At 39.0% G+C, this 19946-nt stretch overlaps 1 pseudogene; it reads right to left on the reverse strand.

Moving 5' to 3' along the window:
- LOC111393142 overlaps positions 1–19946 on the reverse strand; it is an 85706-nt pseudogene that overhangs the window by 41565 nt on the left and 24195 nt on the right.

The following is a 19946-nucleotide window of genomic DNA, read 5'->3' on the forward strand; positions in this document are numbered from 1 at the left end:
ACCAAAATCAACAAGTAGTATAACTCCCCACATACTTAGTTCAGTCCAGAATGGAGTAATAAAAATATAAGTGACTCATGTGTGTAAAGTGTCACTAATCCAATGCAAGCAGGACTCCAAATCTTAATTTTGTGAGAAGGGACATGACAATCACTGCTAATAAGTATGTTCTTGTACTAATGAGAGTCAAACCATGTAACGCGTAGTAGGACCTATACTTATTATTTTTACGTATCTCTCCCTTACTATGAGCTTATTTGTTTATCAATTTTTCAAAGAATTTCAGCTAATCATATTTTTCTCATATCTCCAGCTCATTAATTTTTCGTCTTAAGTGCAGGTTCTTCTCCATTAGGCGACTAAGATGACCCCTGTAACGAGCTTTAGGCCAGTTAACCCAAGTCAGTTGACCATAGGCACTAGGTTTTAAGAGACCTCGCAGGCTTAATTGCTCGGGTCAAATAGGCCCCGAAGAAGAATATTAAGATATGAGCATTTAAAATTGGGGGAAAGTTTTGGGTTAAGGTCTACAAAAATATATTCAAGTCACGTTCAAAGTCATCCCATCAATATGTGACAGCCATCCCAAATCTCACACACGTAGTAGAGTCCCACGAACAAGTTCATAATGTGTGCAGTGCAAATAGTACATGAAGACACTTATACAGATTAATCCAATTAGACCTAAGCAAGCAATGAAAATTATTCTACAGCTTATCAATTTTAGCTCCTACATGATACAACGTGCAAGCTCAAAGTCATGTGTCATGTTGTAGAAATTTTCATAACGAACTATTTTTGTCTTTTTCAATTTTTCAATATTTTTGTGTTTTTCATTTCTCCTAAAATGAATACTACACACACAAAATAAAATAACGTCAAGCACACAAAGACAAAAAATAATTATGCATGCGCCAAAACTCGTAGGTGAAAATGCACATGCATGAAAAGCAACAAAACAAAAAAAATATACACGTGATGCATGCAATAATTATATATCAATCAAGAACCAAGCATGCATCAAAAATACATAATCGAGTAGGTATATAAATGCTCTTTCCTTTAAGAGCACCACGATCTCTAACCAAATTTGGGAGATCGCTTTTCTTCACCTAAACCTATCCAGGTCGGGGATTGTTTCCAGACAGTTGTGTCACCAATTGAGTCAAACGATTCACTTGATTAGCAAGGAATCCAATTTGACCAATAGACACCTGATATTTGTTCCTTTTCAGGCTCAAGTCTTTCCTATTGTTCAGGTACTGATGACATCTAGGGCAGATGTGACTTAATTCCCTACAGTGAAAACATGTAGGGGCAAATCTAGGACCTATGATATGCTTACGCTGATTTCTATTCCTAGGCCGACGGGTCGTACGACGTCTGGAAGACCTAGATCCTAGAGTTCCCACAACATTTGGTATGGGGTTAGTCACAATGTTTGGCTGGTCAGTAGCATGAACAAAGGTACATTCAGATCAAAATCTAGACCTCCCATATCACCAACCGGCTTGCCTATTCCTAGAATATTATCTAGCTTTTCAGAACTGCTAGAAAAGGCAAGTAACTGAGACCTAGACAACTCTAGTTCACTCTCAATGTGTTTAACCTGAATAGCTAAGGTCTCATTCACAATAGTCGACTCACTTACTCTCCTAGTGGACATCTCATTCTTACTGGTGAGATCACTAACCCGAGCCTCTAACTGTTCCTTCTCTAGTCTAAGCTCCTTCACTTTCTTGTTCATTGCCTAGTTAGTAGCTAAGATCTTGAGGCTTTTCTCATACATCCTATCATAGGCTGTTTCTAGATCTTGCTCACTTCCACTCTCATCACCAGATTCTTTACTACTATCTAGGTCCTTTTCCCTATCACTCCCCTGTTCGGATCCACTTTTACCCCTTGCAATGAAGGCCATATATTTTCCACTCTCCTCATGGGTGGATTTCTCGCTCTGATTGTCCGAACTAGACTCGTCATCGATGAGAGTAGTATTCATAGCCTTCTCTTCAAATCTCTTAGCAATAGGGCACTCATTCCTCACATGACCGAAGCTACGACAGTTATGGCATCTCACGGATTTGAATTTCTTACTTGATTTACTCGGGCAACCTCTTTGTTTCTCTTGAGGTTTTTTTTTATTCCTAAATATTTTTCGGAATTTTTTAGTTAGGTAGGCTATCTCCTCATCATTGGGTGAATCAGAATCAGAAGATTCCATCAGAATATTCCTAGCGGTTTTCAAGGCTATGGATTTTTCTTTAGCGGGATTGTCTAAGGTCAATTCATAGGTTTGGAATGATCCAACTAACTCCTCTACCTTGATAGTGTCTATGTCCTTACTCTCCTCAATTGTCGTGACTTTAGGCCTATAACGCTCAGGTAAGGATCTAAGAATCTTTCTCACTATCTTAGGTTCAGGGATTTTCTCACCTAGGTTGAAGGACGAATTCACTATGTCATTTAAGCTCGCATAAAAGACATCAAACATCTCATCGTCTCTCATTCTTAACTCTTCAAACCTAGTGGCCAACATCTGTAGCTTAAAACTCTTAACTACATGAGTTCCCTCATGTGTGGTTTCTAAAATATCCCAAACATCCTTTGCTACCTCACACATGGACACTCTCCTAAACTCCTCAAGGAAAACTGCCATAAATAGGGCATGGAGGGCTTTACTATTTAAATTACTGCTATCCAATTGAGTTCTAGACCAGTTCTCGATAGGGGTGGGAGTGACTCACCATCTATTGTGGTACTAGGGACAGACCAACCATTTACCACAATTTGCCAAACACGCTCATCTAAGGATTTCAAAAATGCCCTCATTCTCACCTTCCAATACGCATAATTGTTCCCATCAAAGTGGAGTGGCACATTCAACGACATACTCATCTAGACTACTGTAAGGTTAGGATTCGCACTTAGGCTCTGATACCACTTGAAAGTTCAGGGAACGTTCTATAACCACTTGAAAATTCACGAAGAACGTTATGTTACGTCAAATTCAAGTTTTAGATATTGCCAAGTTTAAGTTCCAAACAATTTTTTATTCGACCTCACTGCGGAATTGATTAATCAAAGCAACACGTCACTTTAATTAATTGTCTAGGTGATTAAACATACAGTCCAGTTAATTCCTATGTTGAACTGCCGATTTGCATAAAGTAAATAACATAATACAAAACACAACTCATGAAATGATCACGGAGAAGCCCCAACGTGGGTAAAACTCCGGGACCAAGCCAGTAAGTTCCACTATACCAATTCAATCAGTACAAGTTCTGTCAAACTCCGTACCCAGTCAGACCCGCTGTTCCAGTTTCACGATATACTGCCATAGACACCACTAGTCTCCTGCTAGCTTCCTGATCTACCACCTGCAGCCCAATCTGCTGTCCAATACAACCTCCTGGTCTTTAGCTAATTGTATCACCAAGTGAAATTCCAAGAACCTCTTGTTCTTGTCCAGTTTCTGCGCTTGTCGTCCACCTCCCTCAATCCCCCTTTGAGAGAGTCCCTTTCTCAACAGATGAAGAAATACCGGTGTTTTGTCTTCAGAAACTTGATGTTTTTCCCAAAATATTGGTTGTCGGATCACAAGAATAAGAGTGATGAATTCTCTAGTTGGTTGTGTTCTTGGATCTCTTCACAATGATATGAAAGCACAATAAAGCAACCTCTATTTTCGTTCACGACCTTTGTATTTATAGTTGGGGGCAATTTGGAGTTCTAGGCCATGTCAAAATTTTCAAAAATCGAAAATACGATTTTTCATATAACACTATCGTTCGAGCGAAAAGCGAGCAGAGAGCGAGCGACAGTACTTTGCTCGAGCGAAGTCAGGGCGAAGAGCGAGTGACGTCCATTCTGTTTCATCTCACTCAAGCGGTGGCAGGGTGAACAGCTAGCGAACCTCCGGCGTCGTGTTCTTGATTTTGACCTAACACTCAAACCCTAGTCCCTACCACGCAACTTTCCTAAATTTCACCCTAAGTCCTTACCTTTTATAACATTGTACAATTGAGTCCCTGACTTTTACAAATTTACAATTTAGTTTTTTTGTCCACAGAATCTCCAATTACACCTTTAGACCTAACAGCACCAGATTTTAAACACCCTTGCGGACTTACTGACCCGAGTCAAAAAGGCTTCGAAGAGAACAATTTTTTCTTTTTTTTTTCAAGTGTAACTTCATCTCTGATTGCTTTCTAAATTACCCTTAAAAGGAGCTTTAGGTCGATGACTTCCAAATTAGACAACTTTAGGGTACCAAGTTTTAAGATACCCTTTCATGCTTAATCACTCAAGTTATAAAGAATTCAGAGAGAAGTTTAAAATTTTCAAATGTATATGCCTTGATTAGTGCAATACCCCTTATCACACACTTATTCAAACAAATCGACCTCTAACTTAAGACTTTCGCAAAGTTTTATCATGTGAGTCTATGACAATCTACACATAAGTTTTCACACATGGAATCCAAATTCACATCCACATCTTCCTACAACTGTAAAATCACTCCCAAACTGTGCTAAATTTGGTCTAAGGATAAATAATTTAATATGACTAAGGTAAAGCATCTATGTCCCACTAGATCAACCTATCAAAAGCAAGAAACGACTCATTTAATCATAGTGTCAAACTCAATTCTAGTGCACTTGTAATATCAAATTTTGTAAGGTTGAGCTTCAATTAATCTAGCATGCATCATATCCAAAGTTCATAAATCAGCACCAAATCTCAAATTAAATTATCATTGTTTGCCAGACTGTCTAACCCACATAAGCATACAACTGAACAAAAGAGATTTTTTTTAAACAAACACACAAAAATATAAAAACATACAAAAAACAAAAACAAAAGTTTTTCACCGCAAAACTTAAAACTGACATTGTCTTCAATGTCATAAAACATAAATAAGCACATAAAGGGGGTAGGGAAGAAAAAGAAAAAGATACTCTCCAAATTTTTCTGTTGAATGTGTGAGGCACTATGTGTGACGGCTAGATAATATTCTTCATCATACTTTCCTTGGATCTATGTTGGTTTGAGTATTACACGACGCCATGTTCCTGAAAAATCAAATTTGACAAATTAAATATAAGGAACAAGGGTTACTTAGCTCAAACAATCAAAATAACCAACAATAAATTCAAGGGTCTAAGGGCAGAAGGGATATGGGTGATGACTCCTAAAAATTGAAACGTGTTTAAATCTAATGCAACCCAGTAAACAAAACAAAACTATATGCTATGTGATACGGAAAGCAAAATAAAAAGTTTGAAAATTGGGTTGCCGCCCAACAAGTGCTTTTTTAAAGTCATTAGCCGGACTTTGTGCCACGATTATTCTGGTACAGCTAGGTCAGGGCTTTCTTTAGCGGTGGGAAAATCTTCCATGTAGTGTTTGATAGGTTGGCCATTTACTTTAAAAGTTTCCTTTGCCTAGTGATGTAGTTCAACTGTCCCATAGGGAAACACCTGGAGATAGTGAAAGGGCCGCACCATCTAGATTTCAATTTTCCTGGGAAGAGCTTAAGTCTGGAGTTGCATGGGAGGACTCGTTCTCCTACTCTGAAAATTCGTTGCCTGATGTTCTTGTCATGCTACTGCTTCGTCCTTTCCTTATAGATGGCTGCATTCTCATATGCTTCTCTTCTGAATTCCTCCAATTCATGTAGATGCAGTATTTTTGTTTCTCCAGCCTTTTCGAGGTCCATGTTTAACTACTTCAATGCCCAGTATACTTTGTGCTCAAACTCTACTGGTAGATGACATGCTTTTCCAAAGACTAGTCAATATGGAAACATTCCAATATGTGTCTTATAAGCAGTGCGATATGCCTATAAAGCATCGTCTAATTTCTTTGACCAATCCCTGCGAGATGCATTCACAATGAGCTCTATAATTTTTTTCAATTGTCTATTCGAGGTTTCCACCTGTCCACTTGCCTGAGGGTGGTAAGGAGTGGCAATTCAATGTTGTACCTCGTATTTATGTACCACTGCCTGGAATAATCGATTGTGGAAGTGGGTTCCACCATCACTTATTATAGGCCTAGGTGATCTATAGTGGTTAAAGATGTGTTTCTTTATTAAGTCCACCACCACCCTTGCATCATTTGTAGGCAATGCTTTAGCTTCTACCCATTTAGAGACATAATCCACTGCAACTAAAATGTACCTATTGTTGTAAGATGATGGAAAAGGACCCATAAAATCAACCCCCAGACATCAAATATTTCCACCTCTAGAATGTTGTTAAGTGGCATCTCGTGACAGGCATCAATGTTACCTGTTCTCTGACACTTATCACATGACCTGCAGAAACTATGGCAGTCCTTTAATACTCAATTTATTATTCCTAACTTTTATTTGATGAAAATAAATAAATATGATTGAATGTGATTTTTAAATCTAACTACTAAAAATTTCATGAATGCAACAGAAAATAAGTGAGAATTCAAATAATAAATGGATATTAGGGCGGAACAAAATCACCCAATGGTCACATTTACTTCTAATATCGAGATTCATAAAATTAAAGTAATGTTCTATCAAATTCTTCTATGGTATTCGATTTACCCATCTCAAATTCTCATTGAGCCTATTTAAACAATCCAACTCATATCTCTATGCGAACCAACATAATTTAAACGAAATAACAATTCTAAGAATTCCTATAGGACCACAGTAATTAATATATGTATCTCTACATGTTATATTAAGTTACCGAATTTTAATATGTGGTCTAAACAAGAATCCGCATCTCTACATAATTATTGTTCGCGAAATCATTGAATAATTGGCTAGAAAATGTAAAGCATTAAGAACATAATTAAAATCCACACATAAAATATAAAAGAACAAAAATCTCAAATAAAAGAAATAAAGGTCTCAAATCAGTTACATTGTTCGCCCTAAAATTAAATTTAGCTACTCATATTAGTGAGAGAAAAATAAGAAATTATGAAAAACATCACCAAGAATTGACGGAACACGATTAAATTTTTGCAACGTGAATCTGCAGTTGGTTTTCGCGTGTATTCCCTCCACTAGCTTCCTTCTAATTGTTGGCTTGTGTGTATATATATCATAATCTTCTTGTAGCCGCCACTTCTCTCTTCCAAAATCGTCGCAGCTTCTATGTATATCTCTCAAAATAAAAATTAAGCAGCCACTAAATTTGACCAAATAAAAAGGGACTCCTTGCTTCGATTTCTGTGCGTTAATATGTGATATTGGCTCTCCTCCCAAAACTGTCAATTTTCTGTGCGTTGATGTGTGTGTGTGTGTGTGTGTGTGTGTGTGTATCAAAACCAAGAGCCACAATTGTTGACTAAGAAAAAAGACTCTAAAATGGACTTAATTCTTTCTGCCACCGGCCTGCAGCCTTTAGTTTCACTTTAATAAGAATTTTAAATCATGCATGCATGTAGAGGTCAAATCAGCCACCAATTGAAGCCATTAATAGTTAAATTATTCTTTAAGTCCTCCATCTTTCAAGCTAATGCAATTCAATCCATGAATCATTTTATTCTTGCAACCCATGTCTTCTTTGATTCAATTCAAGTCCTTCACCTTCCAAAATATTCAATTTGACCTCCAAACATTTCAATCTTCAATTCATCGTCCGGATCAACTATTGAATTGTTACAACTTGGTCCCCAAATTTTGGATTTCGCTCTTTTTTGAGGGTTTTCCTCTCGTTTCTTCCACTTTCTTGTACCAATATTGACTTTTACCTATTCGACATCAATTGCAGCAATTTAGACCATAATTTATCAGAGAAACACTAAATATTATTGTTTTATGGCCTCGAATAAATGTATAAAATACACTTATCAAAGCACCAAAAGAAGCATTGAAAATTAAAAGCACGACAAAGCGTTGCTCAAAAAAATAAGGATTTGGTTAAACTACAGTGAAAGCAATAAAAGTAGAACTCTAGAAGGAAGGGAATGTCTCACAACGGCATAAACTAGTAAAATGATTACTCACTGGAAAATTGTGATCTAAAATGATGTTTATCTCTGAATGCTCATCAAAATTAGTGATTGTGAGAAATAAACTTTAATATTATAACTTTAACAGGGAACACTACAGGAAAAATGAACTGGTTATTTTTTATGCATGATTTGCATAAAAGTTGTAGTTAACATTGTTAGGGTTATCAGCAGTCAAACTATTTCTCATGCTTACGCTGAAGTCTATAGTAGTATGAGACTTTCGATGGATCTGTCACTTTTCTTCTGTTGACACATAAAAATTCAGCCCAAATCGAACGGCCCAAGGAATGAAGCCCAATTGGAGGATCCCCAAATCAGATAGCCCAAAGAACGAAGCCCAATCAGACAATTCAGGATGAAGGCTCAAATAGGGAGGCCCATGAACGTGGTAACACCATCATCCAAACTTGCAAGTCGCCCAGGATCTGTGCGAATGGAGTGCCATGCAGTCTCCCAGAGCTGCTACTTTATTCTCGCCCAAACCTTCGAGTCACCCAAGGTCTTAGTAAACATGAAGTGTTATAGTTATCAAGAAGCGCAGTTATCAAAGTAGTTATTAAGCAGCCCTATCACGTTCCACGATTCAAGGAATTCAATTGAAGACGGTTGAACGACAAAGAGTAATGGCAGCAGTTAGAAAAGGCAGTTCCATGACAAGTTGGCCATTACGAGGAAAGTGGGCAGTTATAGAACAATCAAGCAGTTTTTAGGCGATTGATCACAAAGAGATCATCTAGGGAGTATAAAAGGAAGAAAAGACATAGAGCAAAAGACTCGGAATCAAACACTCTCAAACAGAGAATATGTAACTTTCAATTTCTTAGTTTATATTTAAACACTTCTTTTACAATAACTCGTGTGCTTACGCCCCTTGGAGGCATTCTGCTTTAACTTTCCAATTGTAAAGTCATCGCCAATAAAAATGCCTCTTTTTGGGACTTTGTCTCAAGAGGTTCGTCCCTTAAACAATCGTCTGATCCCTTTTTAATTGTTAGTGACTAACCCGCGGGAAACAATTTGGCACGCCCAGTGGGACAGTGGTGTTTGGTGTTGAAAATACAAAAGGTGAAACAATATGCCTCAGAGATCCGATAAGGAAGCAGCTAGTCAGGGAGGAGTCCAGTCTGTGATCGAGCGATATGAGGAGCAGCATGTCTCTCCATGAACAGATGACAGAATCAGAGCAGTAACAGTCGTTACGAACCAATGATAGAGTTGAGTCCTCGACTATGCGTGCACTACTTGGAGAACTCACACAAGATGTCGTTGAATAGGTAAATCTTCGAAATATTCATAATATGGAAAGATTTACTCAAAATGGGAATGCACATTATGACAACATGGCCAAACAACTAAACACTTTGAACGAAATAATGAATAAGTTAGTAGGTCAAATATGTTAATCGGTTCTGCCTCTTGCAAACCACTTTCAAACTAGGATAATTGTGGGACATAATCCCTCAGTCCTAAATCTGAATCAAGGGATAGAACCACTTTCTGGTCCCTCTACTTCAAACCAAGGGGGTGGTGCAGTGCCAAATCAATACAATGGTAGTGGTACGCCTAACTTGGGGGGTAATCCAAATGTAAGAGATAATGTCCTAAGCAATGGACAGAATACCCCACGTGTTAATGAGGGAATAGATGTTCAGGCTAATGGTAATGGCCCAAATCATGGTAACTTTGTTGCCAATCAAGGACCAAACATCAGGCCTCATGCAAATCAACCGGTTAACCAACCTGTAGGAATTCCATATGACCCCAATGTCATGTTGAGGAATCAGATTATGGAAATCGTACAGGATCAGATGGCTTTTGGAGTGCGTCCTGTCATTAGGCCGACTTACACAAAGCCATATCCTAATTGGGTAGACCAAGCATATCCATGGCCTAGAGGGTATAAAGTGCCAGAATTCTCATTGTTTACCGGTTTAGGGGAGGTGTCTACTCTGGAACACATAGGGCGATTCACATTGCAAAGTGGTGATGTAACTGACTACCATAAAATGAGGCTTTTCCCTAGTTCCTTAACAGGAGTAGCTTTCTCTTGGTTCATCAACTTGCCAGTGAACTCTATTCAAACATGGCAACAATTGGAACAATTATTCCACGCTCAGTTTTATAAAACTGAGTCTGAAGTTACTTTGGCTGATTTGACGAATCTACGTCAAATGTCAAACAAATGGGCAGAAAGTTTTCTCCAAAGGTTCAGGACAGCAAGAAGCAAGTGTTTTGTACCTCTGCCCGAAAAAGAATTTGTCAAAATCGCTCAGGGTTATTTAAGCTTTGATTTAAAAAAGAAATTCCAAGACAAGGAATTTCCTGACCTTTTCTAGTTGAATGCGAATGTGATTAGGTATGAACGACTGATAAGAGAAGAAGAGCAGATGAAAAATTCTAGTAAAGGGACTTATTACAAAGACCCAAGTTTTGACGTTCATACCATCAGCGACGAGTCATACGATTAAGCCGAAATGTGTTTGGCCGAATTGGTCAAAGGAGACACGTATACTTGTCCTATAATGGCTAAGCCTAGACCATCGAGCAAGGATGAGCCCATGAAAGATGGAAACATAAAGGCTAGAACGTTCTCGTTCAATGTAACCAAAGCTGACCTTATATTTGATAAATTATATAAGGATAAGCAGATAAAGCTGAGCAATAAGCATAAATTGCCAAACCCTGAACAAATTAAGGGTAAAAAATTTTGTAAGTGGCATAATGCATGGTCACATTTAACTAACAATTGCTTCGTTTTTCGCCATGTATTGCAGGATGCCATTGAAGCAGGATAAATTACGTTCAACGATAAAAAGAAGATGGCAGTGGATGAAAATCCTTTTCCACAACCACTTGGAGTGAACATGGTGACGTCTGGTTTCAAAAACAAGTTGCCAAAATTCAAGTTGGTCATAGATGATGGAGAAAAAGACCCTGGACCACATCCCAGTGTCTTTGAATGAATCAAGGGGAAGGAGCCAAAAAAGGACGAAGACGCCCTGTGTGCAAGATGTAAAAGAGAAGTGAGTGGGAACACGGAGAAACTAGGGATATGGCAGCATCCCCATCGCCCTACTTTCTTCCCAAACGCTCAGCCTGGTAGAGGGCGAGGTACATCATTCTATAGAGGACTGCCTTTTGAGAGGCAGTTCAGATCAGTAAATAGTGGGAGAACATTCAGGCCGCAACCTCGTCGACCGAATGTATGGCATTCATTCCAGTATAGTGCAGGGAAGGCGATGCCCTTCAATGAGATGACTAGAACCCAGCAAAGGCATTTTCAACGAAATTATGGAAGAATGATGAGACAACAACAGGGAGTGTCACATCCTAAGGCACCTAAACTACTCAAAATAGCCAACCAAAATGTTCTCAATGACAGTGAAGAAAATGGTACAGAAAAATCAATGAAAGAGTTGCCAGAAACTTCTTCTGGGAGATCAAAGTTTGAGCGAGACAGAAAGGATGGAGAAGATCGAAATCAGCCCCTTACTATCCAGTTCGGTACGTTACCTCTTGTCGTGGCTAATAATTACTTACTGGCCAATGAATTCAAGAATAAAGAAAAAGAAGAAGAAGAAAGGGAGGACAACGAAGGAGAGACTTGCGTGCTGGAATGTGAAGAAGGCCAGACTTCTAGAGATGCCTACAATGATGAAGAAGACGATGGGATGACAGACATTAAGAAGAAATTGACCTAGAAGCAGAAAGAAGAAGGAGAGGAGTATCGCACAATACTCTGTTGAAGCAACTACATCGAGAGGGAGTTTGCGAAGTAGACTTGTTGGGAGAACCATCTGGGCGTTCTTTCGATTTCTACGTACTGTACGGGACTCCCAAAAGGAAGAAGAGAGTGCCTCGCTCTGAAAAGTATGGATCACCTCCAAGAATAATGCCCCCTCCCACAGGTTGGGTAACTGATGAAGAAGCATTAAAAAATAGTAAGGAGGAAATTCAGAAAACAGAGGCTCAGCGTGATATGCTGCACGTCGACTTATCACAGAGGGATAATTCGATAGAAAACAAGCAGGAAGTAAAAATAGAGGCTGTCGAAAAGGTTATTTTTAAACGGCCAGCCATGAAGTTGACTAAACACTTGAGGCCATTGTACGTTAAAACTCTAGTTAACGGCATCCCTGTGGCAAAAGTGCTTGTCGACAATGGAGTAGCTATAAACACCATTCCATCTAGGATGATGAGGAAATTTACAAAGACAGAGGGTGACAAGATTCCAACATAAGTCATCCTTACGAGTTTGAATGGAGGAGCAACTTCAGCTAAGGGAGTTATGCCATTGGACATAACTATAGGGACAACTACTAGGACCACAGTCTTCTTTGTAATAGATGGTCCTACTAGTTACAATGTGTTACTTGGAAGAGATTGGATACACGAAAGTCATTGCATACCCTCATCACTCCATCAATGCCTGGTCTTTTGGAACAACAAGGGTGAAGCAGAGGTGGTGCAGGCCGATCATAGGCCTTTTGTCGCAGAAGCAAACTCAGTGGAAAGATTCATGTACGAAGGAAACTATGGACCTGTCAGGGTAGTCCAAGATGGGAAAGAAACTCAGATCGTCGCACAGAGTAAAGAGCCATTTTCAGTGGACGCACTCACTAAAATGTTCAGCCAAATGAGACCAAATATAGTGGTCTTAGAAGAGCTAGTAATTGGCAAAAGAATAATCAAGGAGCCTTGAATAGATGCTAAGCCACAAAAGCAAATGGCCGATATTCAGGCCTTCAAAGCCAGATTAATGGCTTTCAATAAAGAATGTAAGGATAAAACGAAAAAAGAGGCAGCCCTAAGAGAGCTGAAAGATAAATGGGCAGTATTCGAGTTAGAACAAAGCATTGGCCGAGAAGTCAACAAGGTGGACTGTTTAGAAGAAGTACTTACAAGGGAACTGAACGACGAAGTGATGTGGATCATCAAACCTGGATACGCTCAAGCACAAGACCCTCTGATTAAAGTAAATATTGGCAATGAAGGAGAAGCTCGTCCAACATTCATCAGCTAGATGCTCGATCAAGAGGTTAGTGATAAATTAATCGCTTTGCTAAAGGAGTATAAAGATTGTTTTGCTTGGGAATATGAACAAATGCCTGGTTTAGATAGAAACTTGGTGGAACATAGGTTACCAACTAAGCCTAATTTTAAACCTCATAGGCAGCCTCCTAGACGTTTTGCTCCTAATGTACTCCCTAAGATTAAGAAAGAGATAAAGCGATTATTGAAAGCAGATTTTATTAGAACAGCCAGATATGTCGAATGGTTGTCCAATATCGTGCCAGTACTAAAAAAGAATGGTAAACTAAGGGTGTGCATAGACTTTAGGAATTTAAACATAGCTACACCCAAAGATGAGTATCCAATGCCCACGGCGAATTCTTTAGTAGACTCAACTGCCGGACACGTCATGTATTCTTTCCTGGATGGGTATTCAGGATACAATCAAATTTATAAAGCTAAAGAAGACATACACAAAACTGTCTTTAGATGCCCTGGGTTTCTAGGATGTTTTGAATGAGTGGTCATGCCTTTTGGCCTAAAAAATGCAGGAGCAACTTATCAAAGAGCAATGAATTTAATCTTTCATGATATGATAGGCAAGTTTGTTGAAGTGTATATAGATGATATAGTGGTCAAATCCATTAAAGAAGAGGACCATTTCGAATAGTTAAGATGTTCGTTTGAGCGAATGAAGCAATATAAGTTAAAGTTGAATCCCTTGAAATGTACATTTGATGTTAATGCAGGGAACTTTCTTGGTTTCTTGGTACACAAAAGAGGGATTGAACTTGATAAAAATAAAGCGAAGGTCATTTTAGAGGCCAAACCACCTAGCAACAAAAAAGAATTGCAAAGGTTTCTAGGCCAAGTAAACTTTTTAAAACGCTTTATTTCTAACTGTGCAGGGCGAACTAAAGTCTTTTCGCCGCTCTTAAAGCTGAAAAATCAGGACAAATTCGTCTGGAAAGAAGAACATCAAAAGGCTTTTGAAAGCCTGAAGAAAAATAAATTTAGTTAAGTATATGTTCTCTCACCCTATTTTACACCAAATGGTAGGCCTTTGGACATTAGCTTTATCAGAATTCGAGATACAATATATACCCCAAAAGGCAGTCAAAAATCAGGCTTTGGCTAACTTTTTAGCCGATCATCCATGCCTTGACATGCCTGAAGAAATTGAATTAGAAATCAATTTGTTCGAGCTAAAACCTTGGGTATTGTATTTCGATGGGTCAAAAACCTCTAAAGGTGCAGGAGTAGGAGTAGTATTGATTAATCCTTTAGGGATATACTACAAGTTCGCATTCACTTTAGACAGGATGTGCACCAACAATCAGGCCGAATATGAAGCCTTAATCGTAGGCCTAGAACTAATGATAGATATGGGAGTAAAAAATATGATCGTTAGGGGCGATTCTCAATTGGTAATTCACCAATTCATCGGTGATTTTAAATGCCAGAGTGATTCCATTAGAAGTCAATATGAGATCGCCTAAGAGTTGTTAGAAGAATTCGACCAAGTAGAACTTCAATGCGTTAATAGGATATATAACGACGTGGCAAATGAGTTGGCCCAAATGGCCTCAAGGTACTTAAAGGTTTTGAATTGGAAGTCTACTTGTGAGTATGAAACCATATTGCCCGTGACCCAAAGAAGGGCGAGAAGGATTGAACTTCACTGCATACAAGATGAAGATGCAATGGATTGGAGAACAGAGATTAAAAGGTTCCTTAAAGAACCTAATAGAGGGATTAGTAGGAAAATGAAGCTGTGTTAGCTGAACTATACACTAATAGATGAAGAGTTGTTTAAAAAATGCTCTGATGGTGTATTGCTAAAGTGTGTAAGTTTGCAAGAAACCAGAGCGATCATGGCTGAGGTGCACGAAGGGATATGTAGAGCTCATCAAACTGGCCAAAGGATGAGATGGTTAATTATTAGGAGTGGATATTTTTGGCCAAAGATGGGAGAATTATGCATTCAGTATGCAAAGAGTTGTTTAGCATGCCAAAAGCATGGTCCAATACAAAGGACGCCAGCACGAGAGATAACACCTATTATTAAACCTTAGCCATTCAAAGGTTGGACAATAGACCTGATAGGGAAGATTTATCCCCCATCGTCCAAGCAACATACTTTTGTTATAGTTGCAACCGACTATTTCACCAAGTGGGTAGAGGCGGTACCTTTGAAAGCGATCACCCAAAAAAATGTCATAGAGTTTATCCGTGATCACATCATTTATAGGTTTGGAATTCCACAAATGTTGATGGTAGATCACGGAACATCTTTGAATGGGGATCAAGTGAACAAATTCTTGAGTGAGTTTGGGGTTAAATTAGTAAACTCCACACCATATTACGCTCAATTCAACGGACAAGCAGAATCTTCTAATAAGATTCTAAAAAATATCATTAGAAAGATGATAGATAAAAATGCCAGAAATTGGCACGAATGTCTGAATAAGGCCTTATGGGCTTATAGAACATCACCTCGGTCAAGTACCAAAATTACTCCTTTCCAACTTACTTATGGACAGGAGGCCGTTTTGCCTATGAAAATCAATGTACAATCGATTAGAGTGTGCTTGCAACATAAGTTAAATGATGATGAGTATACCGAATCACTAGTTCAAAATTTATTGGGGTTGGACGAATTAAAGTTGGAGGTCCTAGATAGATTGCAAGTTCAAAAACAAAGAATGGCTAAGTTTTATAATAAAAAAGTCATAGTCAAGTCGTTCAGCCTAGGCAAATTAGTTTGGAAGACGTTACTCCCTTTGGATAGCAAGGATCTAAAGTACGGGAAGTGGTCGCCCAATTGGGAAGGACCATACAAAGTAAACAGTGTGTTTCCCAATGGAGCATATCATTTGGAAGATTTAGATGGCACCAAGCACATGAGATTCATCAACGGCAAATATTTAAAAAAATATGTTCCTTTTTTATGAGAAAGTGAACAGATAAAAGCATAATCAAAACATGTTGAACGATTAAGAATAAAAAGGTCAGAGCGAAATACGTTCAAATAAATTCCTTTATTTTCAAATGTTCATTACAAAGTTGCAAGATACAAATAATAGATGCTCTAAAAGCTACAATTAAAAGTAAGCTAATCTCCCGGTCGATCGCCGAGTAAGAGGGTGGACTGGCCTCGCACCGTCTTCCTAAATGCATCGCTGCAATGGCGGGCAAAGAGGCTGAGAAGCACTCTCAGCAAGCAAGCTGGCGGTCGCATAGTGTAGTGACCCGTGACCACACAATTAAACCCCAAATCTCCCTCCCTCTCACTCACACTCGAGACCACTCACCCACTTCACCCATTCACTTGCACACTACTCACTCTACCCTCACACTTCATACTTGCACACACTCATCACACAAGTGCTTGGATATTCATCTTTAGTGAAACAAATCAAGATTCCAACTTGTCAGAGCCAAGGTACGAGTTCTAATCCAAATTTATTTCGAGCTTCATTTTCACATTTTGTTTCAATGTGTGGAATTAGTTAGAATGTGTAATGATTTATTGGTATGGTGTTGTGAATTGGGAAAATTTTATGGTAGGGTTGTTTAAGAAATAGGAAGAAATTAACATTGCACACAACATGTTCGACGAAATGCCACGTTGATGCATGTTTTGAATTCTTGGAATTTTCACTTATGCAATAGTTTACATCGTTATTGTGTAGCATTTTTGCCGAACAATCATGTGATATTTCATTTGAAAACCACTACCCTAACATTCGAATTCACAAAGGCACTTCATGGCTAACCATATTCACTCACGTCACTACCTTCGTCCCTATGTTTTCTTATGCAAACGACCTCCGATTAAGGTGAAATTTGGATATATGCTAGATGTCATTGAGTACTTTCACATGTCCAAAACTTGCCTGGGAAAGTTTCGATATTTCTAGGTGATGCCCGGGGCCGAAGTTGGTCACTTGGTCATGGGTCAAATTTTCTAAAAATGCATGTTCGAGCCATAATTTTGAGTTTTCCATACTTATGCAATGTTAGAGATATAATGATGATTCATGTTTTGAAAAATTGCATAAGCACACGTACATGTGCATGTTGAAGAAAGTTTGGGGGATTATGAATTCAAAGATTATTAATGCCCGTTATTCCTATACCAAGTGATTGATATTGTGTGCTTCCTTTTTCAGGATGCCTCCTAAAAGAACTTCAAAGGAAAAAGAGAAAGTCGGCTCCTCATCTGGAGCGGCCCGAACAAGAGAACCCGAAGGGGGTGTTAGAAGATTCCTTTCATCAGATACAGCAGCTCGATACGCCAATGTTGTGCGTAATTGGGCAATCATTCCCGAGAGGCCAGTTAAGCTGGAAGATTTTTCCAACTTTGAAATAGCATATCTGATTCACAACTATGGCTGGGAAAAGGTAATAGAAAGACCTCATCCGGTGTATGAGAATGTAGCAAAGGAGTTTTATGCAAATTTCAACACAGAAATCGACACTCCCGGATCGGAGCACTTACATCAAACATGGGTTAGGGGCAAATGGATTATGTTTTCACCAGAGGTAATTCATGACTACTATCAGTTATCCTGGAATAATGTGGTCCCTATCCCAGAAGACTTCAACTGGAATGAGGTTGCAGAAATATTGTTGGGACGTGAAAACGCTTGGCCTCTACCTACAGCAGACTGGCATCAGATAGATCTCACCCCATCCATAGCAATTTTATGGTTATCCATGTACCATAACATCGAGCCTATATCCCACAGAACAACATTTATAAATACAAAGGCCGGATTCATATACCATTTGGTTAGAGGAAACAAGATTGATCTAGCCACGTACATCTACAACCAAATTCATGGTACAGGCACTTGGGGTGATAGGCACTACTCACTAATTTTTCCCAGTCTGATAAGTGGAATATATAGAGCAGCAGGCATACAAATCCAACCTGGGAAAGCACCAGAAAAGCCAAGCCCCTTTATCAAGCAATCCACACTAGAGGCCCAAGACCGAGCGAGACTAAAGCACCAACAGAAATTAGAAAACGCACGACGACGACAGCAATTGAATGAGGAAGGTCAAGCAGATGCAGACCTTGATATGCCTCAAATTCCTCCACCACCACCCCAGGTTGATATGGACAATCAGGTCTTGAGGCAGATATTCGCCACCACCACTGGAACTAGCCGGGACATACAACATCTCCAGCAGAGTTTCGAGACCATGGCTACCACTGTTGACAAAGTGCAGAGAGACCTCTACTCTTCCCGGGACTACACAAGGGGTGCTTTGAATGAAGCCACAGCGGCACGAAGGGACGTGGAGACCATGAATGGTAGGTTCAACATGTATACTGGAAGAATGGATTGCATATAGTGGCGAGTGAACGAAACCTGGGATCGATTGGGAAGTATGGAGAATGGGCTTCAATCCATTCAGGCCGAGCAAGCACGGCAGACAGAGTTGATGAGACAAATCCTATCTCGCCTTCCGTCTCCTCCTGAAGATCATGCTGCGGGTGCCAACTACACACCACAACCACCACTTTGATCAGGGAAGTGTTGTTTACCTCTATTTGCCAAGTTGTGTATATATTTTTAAATTATGCTTTTCTAACTTTACATTTACATTGAGGACAATGTACTGTATAAGTTTGGGGGATGGTAGCATAATTTTCAAACAAATATTCTGCATGTAATTAATATGCATTTTCACAATCAATCATTAAATTGACTACATTCTGCATGATGCATGCGTGATGAATGAGTGTTGATTTTACTTTTGCATGCTTGCATGGGTTTGGTAGCCTTACCGGCTATAATGTGATTATTGGACAGGTGTAAACTAGAACTGTGGATATAGTACAGGATTTAATTAGCGATTACTTATTGATGCAATGCTTGGCATTCTTTTGCACACCACTCATGCTTTGATGTTAAGTTATTGATTGGGATTGTTGGAGTAAAATATGAGAAACCTAGGTTTACCCTCTATAACATTAACCCGTTAAACCACCTTAAGATAGTTTGGAAATGGTTGAGCCACTATAGGGAAACATGGAGATAAGTAGAGGCTCAGTGCATGAAATTATATTGTGTGGATTGCCTAGACCCAGAACGTGAGAAATAGGTGAAAGCTTTAAGTTGAGGACGGTTGTTGAGATCAAATGTCTAGAAAAACAAGTAAAGGGCATAAAATAAACATGGAAAAATCATCACTTCTCCCAAAAACCTTTATGACTCTAGCAAGTAAGTCTGCTAGAGTTTAAAATCTGATACCCTAAAGCCAACTGGTTTGGGAATTATCGGCCTAAAGCTCGTTACAGGGGTCATATAGAAAGCAAGAAAAAGGAGAAGTTGACAAAAATTCATCTTATCGAGCCTTTATAACTCGGGTGAATAAGGCTGCAAGGGTTTAAAACCTGGTGCCCTAAGACCAACTGGTTTGGGAGTCATTGCCTAAAACTCGTTACACGGGTTATATAGAAAGCAAATGAGAAGATGAGAAAAAAAAAAAAAAGGAGGCCCTTATTGGACATTTGGTTGATATAACTTTAACCTTGATGCGAGGTAAGTAGCTTAGTTTGAGCCTAAAGGTTGAAACAATCAAATTAAAGAGAGTCTCTACTTGTTGATATGTGTACTTGTAAGGATAAAATCTATCCAAACTAAGAGAGGGTAAGGATTATAGTTGTTAAACTCCCAATCTTAGAACACACCCCAAGATAATAGAGTGAAAAGAATAAGTTTGGGGGGTTGTGTATCTCTCGAGTGATGCAAGGATAAATTTGACCACTATGGGTCGGGAATAAACCATTCACACACACACACGTTGAGTATTGCATTTGATGAGTAAAGGTTAATTTTATTCTTGCACTATTGATATTGTTCTATTGTTAATGCTAAGTTCCAATCCTGAGACACGGCAAGCTA

This window comes from Olea europaea, chromosome 4 (genome assembly GCF_002742605.1).
Source record: "Olea europaea var. sylvestris chromosome 4, O_europaea_v1, whole genome shotgun sequence".
In the NCBI taxonomy this organism is placed as follows: Eukaryota; Viridiplantae; Streptophyta; class Magnoliopsida; order Lamiales; family Oleaceae; genus Olea; species Olea europaea.